The sequence below is a fragment of the Elephantulus edwardii genome, unplaced genomic scaffold, assembly GCF_000299155.1.
Source record: "Elephantulus edwardii isolate Elephantulus edwardi_28Jun2011 unplaced genomic scaffold, EleEdw1.0 scaffold00235, whole genome shotgun sequence".
Lineage (NCBI taxonomy): Eukaryota > Metazoa > Chordata > Mammalia > Macroscelidea > Macroscelididae > Elephantulus > Elephantulus edwardii.
The window spans coordinates 4200742-4210824 of NW_006399985.1; positions in this window are offsets into that span (position 1 = coordinate 4200742).

Consider the following 10083-nt stretch of genomic DNA (forward strand, 5'->3'; position numbering starts at 1 on the left):
GAGGATAACTACCTGTGCAATTGACTGGAAGAGATCCATATTTACTCCCATTTGAAAAAGAAAAAAAGGTGACCCAACAGAGTGTGGAAATTATCAAACAAGATCACTAATAGCACACACAAGCAAATGCTGAAGATTATCCAGAAACCACTGGTACATTGACAGAGAACAACCAGAAAGACAAGCTGAGGTCAAAAGAGACCATGAGCCTAGAGACATCATTGACAATATCAGATGGATCTTGGCAGAAACCAGAGAAATATCTATCTGTGTTTCATTGATTACACAAAGACATTTGACTGTGTGGGCCAAAGAAATTTTGGCTAACCTTAAGAATGGAAATCTTAGAACATTTGATTGTGTTATGTGAAACCTATACTTGGACCAGGAAGCAGTCCTCAGATCAGAGCAAGGAAGCATTAACGGTTCAAAGTCAGAAAAGGAGTGTGTCAGGGAAGCATCCTTTCTCCATACTTTTAAAATATATATGCCTAACAGATCAGGAAATTAAGAGGCGTATTGCCATGGGAAAGTCTGCTGTTAGGGATCTCTTCAGAGTACTGAAGAGCAATGGTGTCTCCCTGGAGACTAAGGTGTGTTTGATACAGGCCATGGTCTTCGCAATCACTTGTTATGCATCAGAGAGTTGGACAATGACCAAGGAGGATAGAAGGAGAATTAATGCCTTTGAGCTGTGGTGCTGGAGAAGAGTATTGAGAATACCATGGACTGCTAGGAAGCAAACAGATTTGTTCTGGAAAGGGTTAAACCGGGTGGCTCCTTGGAGGCAAGGATTCTGAGGTTCCGTCTAACTTACTTTGGACATGTTGTGAGGCGAGACCGGTCCTTGGAGAAGTACATCATGCTTGGGAGGGTGGAGGGATGGCGCAGGAGAGGAAGGCCCTCTATGAGGTGGATTGATTTAGTGACTGGGATAATCGGGATGGGAGTGTCAGAGACAGTGTGATTGGCACAGGACAGAGCAGAGTTTAGGGCTGTTGTATATAGGGTCGCTATGAGTCGCAAGTGGCTCAATGGCACATAACAACAACAACAACAGATCATTTGGGAAGCAGGGCTTTATGAGGAAGAATGTGGCATCAGTATTGGCACAAGACTCATCAACAACAACCTGAATTATGCAGATGAAATAACCTTGCTTGCTGAAATAGGAGGACATGAATCACATGCTGCAGAAGATCAAGGACTGTAGTCTTCAATATGGACTGAAGTTCAAAACCAAGTAGACAAAGATTCTCAGCACTAGGCCAATTGGCATCACCATGATAGATGGAAAAGAGATTGAGGTGGTTAACAATTTCAGCTTACTTGGCTCCACAATAAACACTCTTAACACCAGTGGTCAGGAAATTTAAAAAAAAAAAAATGAATTGCACTTGGAAAATCTGCCATCAGGGACTTTTCCAGAGTACTGAGAAGGAATGATATCAGTCTAGAGACTAAGTTGCACCTGATCCAGGCCACAGTCTTCACAATTACTTGTTATGTATCAGAGAGCTGGACTATGCATGAGGATTGACAGAACAATTGATGCCTTTGAATTTTGGTGCTGAAGGAGAGTCTTAAGGGTACTACTAACTGGAAAAAAAAACCCATAAAACACAAATAGTTCTGTCTGAAGATGGTGACATTTCTATTTAGAGGCTAGGATTTTGAAGCTCCATCTTACATTCTTTGGGCAGAAGGAGTCAATTTTTGGAGGAGATCATGCTTGGAAGGGTGAAGAGAGAATGCAGGAGAGGAAGATTATTGATACAGTAACTGGGTCAATAGGGGTAGGTGTGTTGGAGTCATTGAGACTGGCTCAGAACAGCGCATGCTTCAGAGTACCATAGGGTTGCTATGAGTAGCAGGTGTCTCAATGGCACATAACAACAACAAGAAGACACTTTTATTTCCTTGACTCACATTGTATTGACCTAGCAAGTACTTTAAAACAATATTGAATAGGAATAGTGAAGGCAGGCATTCTTTTTTTAAATTAAATTTTATTAATTTTAATGAACATTTACAGAGATTTTGGGTTTCCATTCATTCATTGTTGCACTATTTTCTCTACCCTCCCCGCAAGTTCGTTCCTCTTCCACCCCACCCTTGAAAGTCTATTTTAATTGTCCAATTGAAGGCAGGTATTCTTGTCTTATCCCTGTTTGCAAGAAAAAATAGTCTTTTCCTTCGAGATTGATACTGGATCTTGGTTTTGCATATATGCTTTTCACTGTGTTGAAGAAATTATCTTCTATTCCTATTTAATCAGAAAGGGGTATTAGTTTTTATCAAATGCTTTTCTGCTTCAATTTTTAGCATCAAATGGTTCTTGTTATTTGCTTTGTTTAATGTGAATTATGTTGATTGTTTTTCTTAAGTTGAACCATCCTTGCATACCTGTTATGAATCCCACTTGGCCATGATAATTGGTTTTATGCTGTTGGATCCTATTGGTAAGGATCTTGTTAAGAATTTTTGCACCTATGTCCATGAGAAATATTGTCTGTAGCTTTCTTTTTTTGGCAATATCTTTGCCTGCTTTTAGTATTAAGGTTATGCTTGCTTCATAGAACAGCTCTGGGAATGTTCCTTCTTTTTACATATTTTGTAATAAATCAAGTAGGATTGGTGATAGTTCCTTTCAAAATCTTTTGTGTAACTAAGTTGTGAAACCATCTGGTCTGGGACTTTTTTTGGGGGGTGGCAGAGTTTTTTTATGATGTGTTCAATTTCTTCTTTTGTCATGGATATGTTCAAGTGTTCTAGAATTATCTGTGTCAGTCTGGCTAGGACATGAGTTTCAAAGAATTTGTCCATTTCTCCGAAGTTTTCAAATTTATCAGAATATACCTTTTCATAATATTCATTATTAGAGATTTAACTTCATCTGGTTCTATTGTAAAATCACTTCTATCATTCTTTATTCAAGTTATTTGGGTCTTATTTTTAAATTTTCTTTTCTTTTGCTATATTTGACAATGATTTATCAATTTTGCTAACCCTCAAAAATAACTTTTTGTCTTGTTGATGGTTTCAATTGTTTTGCTGTTTTCTTCATCACTGATTTCAGCTTTTGTTCTTTAAAGCTTCTTTTTCCAGATGATGTGGGATTAGATTGTTCTTTTTCTGTTTGGTAGAGATTTTGCATTAGTTCATTAATTTTGCCTCTTCTTTTTTTATGTGTTTGTATATTGCTATATTTTCCTTTGAGGACTTCCTTAGCTTATCAGAAGTTCTGGTATGTTGTATTTTCACTATAATTTGTTTTGAGGAACTTTTAAATTTCATTCTTTATTTCATCTATTTGTGTTCTACATGGGTATTATTTAGCTTCCACATGGGTGGTTTTATAAGCTCTTTCTTTATGCCATTAATTTCTATTTTATGGCATTGTGGTCTGAGAAGATACTTTGTATTATTTCAATAGTTTTTAATTGCTGAGGCTTACTTTGTGTCCTAATGTATGTTCAATTCTGGAGAATGTATTATGTGCACTTGAAAAGAAAGTGAATAGAGTTTTATATGGATGCAGTATTCTGAGTACACCCACAAGGTTGAGTTGGCTGATTGTATAGTTTAGGTCTTCTGCATCTTTGTTAAGTTTGAGTTGACCTATCCTTTGGTGAGAGTGATGTGTTAAAGTCTCTTCCCATTATTGTGGTCCTATTTATTTCTTCAATTCTGTGAACCCAAAATCTCTGTAGATGTTCACTGAAATGAAAAATAAACAACCTAAATTAAAAAAAAAAATTCTGTGAACCCTGTTTTGTGTATTTTGCAGTTCTATCATTTGGTGCAAAGATGTTGACCAATGTTAAGTCTTCTTGATCTACTATGCCTTTAATTATTATATAGTGCCCTTCCTTATCTTTTATGGTGGTTTTTGTTCTGAAGTCTATTCATTAGCGGGGATTAATATTACTACTTCTGCTTTTTTGTGTATACTATTTCTTTGGTTCCAGCCTTTGATTTTGAGTCTTTCTTCCTCTCCATTTATTAAATGTGTCTCTTTTAAAAAAAAACTTGATGGGCTTTTTTTCTTTAATCCATTGTGCTACTCTTTTTCTCTTAATTGGCACATTTAGTCTGTTCACATTAAGGGTGATTCTTATCAGGCCAGGTTTTACTGTTACCATTTTGCTGTGTTTCTTTTTCTGTTGTTTCTGGTTACTATGGTCCATCCACTTTCCTTTGGTGTCTCTGTGTTATGCACTTCCCTTAAAATTTCTTGTAGAATTGGTCTTGTTTCTACAAATGCCTTAAATTCTTTCTTTTCTTAAAAGGACCTAATTTCTCTTTCATATTTGATGGACAATATTGCTAATCTTGGAGTTTACAAGAATCTATCATTTCAGATGGATGACAGTCTCTTTCCTACCTAGTCTCTCATAATCTGGAAGCTTTGATGAAACTTATCCACCCTTGGTAACCCTGCTGATATTTGAAATACTGGTGGCCTAGCTTCCAGCATAACAGTATCATGTAAGCTATCACAGTATTTTTAATGGATAGATGCTTGGTAGTATCATCTTTAAAATTGATTGGTGGGATTATCCTTTAAAGAACTCATGATTATACTAGCTTCATTTTAATAATTTCCTTATCATAAGATGAATTGATTGTTGATCTTAATTATATCTATAGTATTTCTCTTGCTAAGCAATGCAACACCTTGGGAAAAACCATAGGGACTATCTTAAAGTTTTAACCACTACACATCTAGACTTTAAAAGTTGCCAATAAAGAATTAAAATACTTAGAGACAAGCAAATGAGGCAAAAGAGAAATATTTATAAATATTACCATAATGTTCTACCTTTACATTTAAGGTTGAATAGAAAATAAACTTTTACAACCATGCCTAATGAATCTAATTCAATGGTTAAAAACCATTATAAATAGTGATTTGGAGAGAAGACTAAAATGCTCAATGAGATAGATTCATAGAGTGTCTATGACAATGGACTCAAATATGTTGAGAATTAAGAGGATGGCACAGGATAGGACAGAGGTCAGATCTGTTGTTCACAGGATTGCTATGAGTTGCACTTGACTCAATGGCACCTAACAACAAAAAGAATATTTTTTTTAATTGATAAATTCAGAGCATTCCAAGAATATATTGACTACAGCTGTACTACCAAAAGAAATAAAGTCATTTGGAGAAATTACTTCCAGAGCAAAAAGACAAAATAAAACATTAAGTGATAATCATAAAATATTACTTTCTTTTTTGGCATGTTATCAATCAAATCCAGAAACGTATGAACTATTTAAAAAGTTATGCACTCTGCCTTCACAATAACACTGGCATGTGGTTGTTTTTTTAATGATAATTTAACCAAACTGTTTTGAATATTTTGAAAATGATCTTTTCCAGTAATTGATGGAATATTGAATAATAATCTCTGTAAATAACTGCCTCCTTAGTAATGAAGCAAGGAAAACTTATTGGTTCCCAACTACTACTAAATAAAAACTTGGTAAAAGTTTTGTGGGAATATCCTAATTTAAAAGGGAAAATTCAGAATAGAATTTTACATTTTTGCTAATTCCAAATATTGTTGATTCACAGGCTAAGTGAGGATAATATTTAAGCCTGAACCAAAATTATCCCTTGAATTCTTGTTGTTGTTGCTGTTAGATGCCATTGAATCATGTATGACTCATAGCCACCCTATGGACAAAAGATCTGAACCCTGTTTCATCCTGCGTCATCCTCACACTTTCTGACACACAAGAGCCCATTATAGCAGTCACTGTGTCAATCCACCTGGTTGAGGGTCTTCCTTTCCTTCACCGACCCCCACCCTTCACCATCCACCCTAGTCCTTCTCCAGCAAATAATCCCTCCTAGTAATGTGCTCAAAGTATGTGAGGTGAAGCCTCATCATTCTTGCTTCCAAAGAGCATTCTGGCTGCACTTTAAGACAGATCTGTTTGTTCTTTTTGACTCTCCATGAGATGTTCAGTGCTCTTCCCCAACACCAGAGTTTAAAGGCATCAATTCTTTCTCAGTTGTTCTTATTCATTTTCCAGCTCTCAGATACAAAGCAAATAATTTGAAAGACTATGACTTGAATCAGACACACTTTAGTCCTCAAATTGACATAATTGCTCCTCAATATTTTTGAGAGATCCCTAACTGCATTTTTTTCCAAGTACAATGTGTCTCCTTATTTCCTGACTGTTGGTTAATAAGGGTATTAATTATGGATCCAAGCAATATGAAGCTGCTGACCATTTCAATCTTGTCTCTATCCATCATGATGTTGCCTATTGGTCCAGTGGTAAGAATCTATGTTTTGTTGACATTGAGATGCAATCCATACCGAAGACTGCAGTGCTCTTCTCCAACACCAAAGCTCAAAAGCGCCATGTCTTTTTCTGTCATCCTTATCCACTTTCCAGCTCTCAAATCCATAGCAAGTGATTGGAAAGATTATGGCCTGAATCAGACACACCTTAGTCTTCACAGTGACATTATTACTCCTAGAAAGAGGAGTATCCAAGTGCTTGTGCAATTTGAAAAATGCCATTGTATGTATTGAAGTTGTTTCATGTTCTGTTGAATATTGTCTCCAAAAAAAACCAAATAACATATTTAAAAAAATTTTTATTTCTGTTAGTTAAAAATGGTAAGTCTTAATATGTAATATATTGTTGTTTTTATTATATGTTGTTGAGTTGATTGTGACTCATAGCAACCCTCTGAACAATACCTCTGAAATCTGTCCTACCCTGAGCCAATCTCGGGGTCTCCAAAACACATAGATCCTTCCATTACCTCAGTGACTGTATCAACCCATCTCATCCAGGGTCTCCCTCTACTGCACTGACCCTCCACCATTCTCAACTTGATGTTTTTCTCCAAGGGCCAGTCCTTTCTGGCAACATGTCCAAAGTGTGTCAGATGAAACTTCAAATTCCTTGTCTCTGAGGTTTCATCTTCCTTTCCAAAACAGACTTGTTTGTTCTCCTGTCAGTCTATGGTATGATTAATATTCTTTTCCAGAAACACAACTCAAAGGTATCAATTCTTCTTCTGTCATCCTTACTTGTTGTCCAGGTCTGTGATGCATACCAAGTAATTGAGGAGACCATGTTAGCAATCTCAATCTCTTCTCCATCTATTATGATGCGTCAACAATCTGCTTTGCAAGTGATATAACCCAGCTTGCTGCAACTGAGGAGGACCTGAAGTGCTTGCTGCAGAAGGTCAAGGACTGCAGCTTTAAATGTGGATTGAGATTCAATAACAAGAAAACAGGGATTCTCACCACTAAGCTGACTGGCAACATCACAATAGACGATAATGAGATTGAGATTGTTGACAGGTTCAGTTTGTTTGACTCCACAATCAGCACTCTCAGTACTATCAGCCAGGAAATTAAAAGATTAATTAAAAGCAGAATTTAAAGTCTTCTGTCAGAGACCTCTCCAAAGTACTGAAGAGCAGTGCTGTCAGCATGGAGATTAAGGTGCACCTGATCCAAGCCATGGTCTTTGCAATTACTTGCCATGTATCAGAACACTAGACAATTACTAGGAATTGTAGGATAATTGATGCCTTTGAGCTGTGATGCTGTAGAAAAGTATTTAATATACCATGGACTTCTAGAAGAACAGGTTCATCATAGAGAGGGTAAAACCAGGCTGTTTCTTGGAGGCAATGATTCTGAATCTTGGTCTGACATACTTTGGATATGCTGCAAGGAGGGTTCAGTCCTTGGAGGGGGACTTCATATGTGGGAGAGTGGAGGGACTGTGGAAGAGAGGAAGACCCTCAATGAGATGGATTGATTCAGCAACTGGGGTAATGGGAGTGGGTGTGTTGAAGCTAGTGAGATTAGCACAGGATAGAGCAGGGAATTGGACTGTTTTACATAGGGTTGCTATGAGTTGCAAGTGACTTGACGACACATCACAACAACCACCACCACCAATTAGTCTGGTGGTGAGAATCTTTGTTTCCTTGATATTAATTTTCAATCTATACTGATGACTGCATCTCTTTACCTTCTGCAGCAATTGTTTCAGGTTCCTCTCAGTTTTTGCAAGAGAAGGTGTGTCATCTTCATAATTTGGGCCCTTGATGAGTCAGTCTTCCTCTAATCTGGATGCTTCGTTCCTCCTTGTAATATCCAGCCTCCTAACTGTGCTATTGCACATATAGATAGTAAAGGTATGGGAAAATGATGCATCCCTGACACTTTCTTTTTCTTGCTGTTGAACCATGCAGTATTTCCTTGCTCTGTCCAGAAGACTGCTTCCTGATCTAAGTATAGTTTTTTGCATGAGCACAATCAAGTGTTCTGGCATTTGCTTTCTTTTCAATGTTTGTCACAATTTGTTGTGAACAACACAGTCAAATTCCTTTGCATTGTCAATAAAATACACATAAACATTCTTCTGGTACTCTTTGCTTTCAAGCAAGATCTATCTATCCTCAGCATTGATGTGCCTAGTGCCATGACCTCTTCTAAACCCAGTTATATTTATTTTTAGTTCTCTGTTGATGTACTGTTTAAATAATATATGGATAATCTTCAGCATAACTTTGCTTGTGTGTAATATTAATGATATTGTTTGACAATTTCCACACTCTTAGATCACCTTTTTTGAAACGGGAAGAAATATGAATCTCTTCTAGTCAGTTGGCCAGGTAGTTAGTTTGTCCTCTAAATTTCTTGGCACAACCTAGTGAGCATGTCCAAAGCAGCTTCTGTTTGTTAAGATAGGTCAATTTGCATTTGACTTGAATTCGTTATTCAGTTCCTTCAGCTTGATAAATACTTAGTAAATTTGTCCCTTTTGATTTTCTGATTTTGGCTCTTCACACACTTCCTTATATTTGCTTTGTCTTCTCAAGGTGTCCTTTGAAATTTTATTATCAACTCTTTAGGTTTTCTGATTTCTTCCCTTTCCTCTGGCTTTCTAGAGTTCTGGTGTAATATTCAGAGCCTCTTATGGCCCATGTAATGATCTTCACTTCCTCCTCTTTCTTTATAATGACTTTTTGCTTGCCTGTGACTTTTAGGGACCTTATGTACAGCAGCTCTGGACCTTGTCCTGTCCTGTCCTGAGCGAGTCTTGCAAATTCCGACACACCTACACCCACTGCCCTAGTTATTGTACCAATTCATCTCATCCGGGTCTTCCTTTCTTGTACTGGCCCTCCAACCTTGTGAGCATGATGTCCTTCTACAAACATCAGTACCTCCTGCTCACACACCCAGACAGAGCTTCAAAATCCTAGCCTCCAAAGAAATTTTTAAATTTCCCTCATAGAATAAAATAATGAAATTTAGAATTAAAACTAAATTTAATTAAAATATTTCTGAGGAATATACTTTCAACTTATCATTTCTCAAAGGAATCACACTTAATATATGCTCAAAGGATCACTAGTTTTAAGCAAAATAAGACTATTTCTTATAAGTCTCTTTTAGAAAAAGAGCTGCTCCCCAATGAAATTGTTATATGAAACATGGAAATAGATGTAAGAAATCCTTACTGCTGTGTTGTGTGTCACAGTCAGAACTGACTCTAAGCTGGACACTCCAGTGGGTTTTCAGAAGCAGTAAATAGCATGGGAGGAAACTTCCCATCCTTCTCCTCTGGGAAACTGAAGGACTCAATCCGAAAGCTTTTGGGATTGCAGCACAGCTTCTTCTCATTGGGTCATCAGAGCTCCCTAATCCTTATTACTGTTGTTATATAGTGTAGAGATGGAACCTACCCATACCTGACTCTACAGCTGTTTTCACTGGCTGTTAATTGCTCAAGACAAGATTGCTCATCTTTCCCTGTTGGCGCAGGTAGTGGCCTTGAACCATGTGCATTCAGGATTGCAGTACAGCTTCTTGCCATTAGGCCACCAGAGCAATCCTTATCACCACCACCACCACCACCACCACTACTACTACCATCATCACCACCACCACCTCCACCATCACCACCACTACTACTACTACTACCATCACCACCACCACCATCACCATCACCACCACCACTACTACTACTACCATCACCATCACCACCACTACTATTACTACTACCATCACCACCACC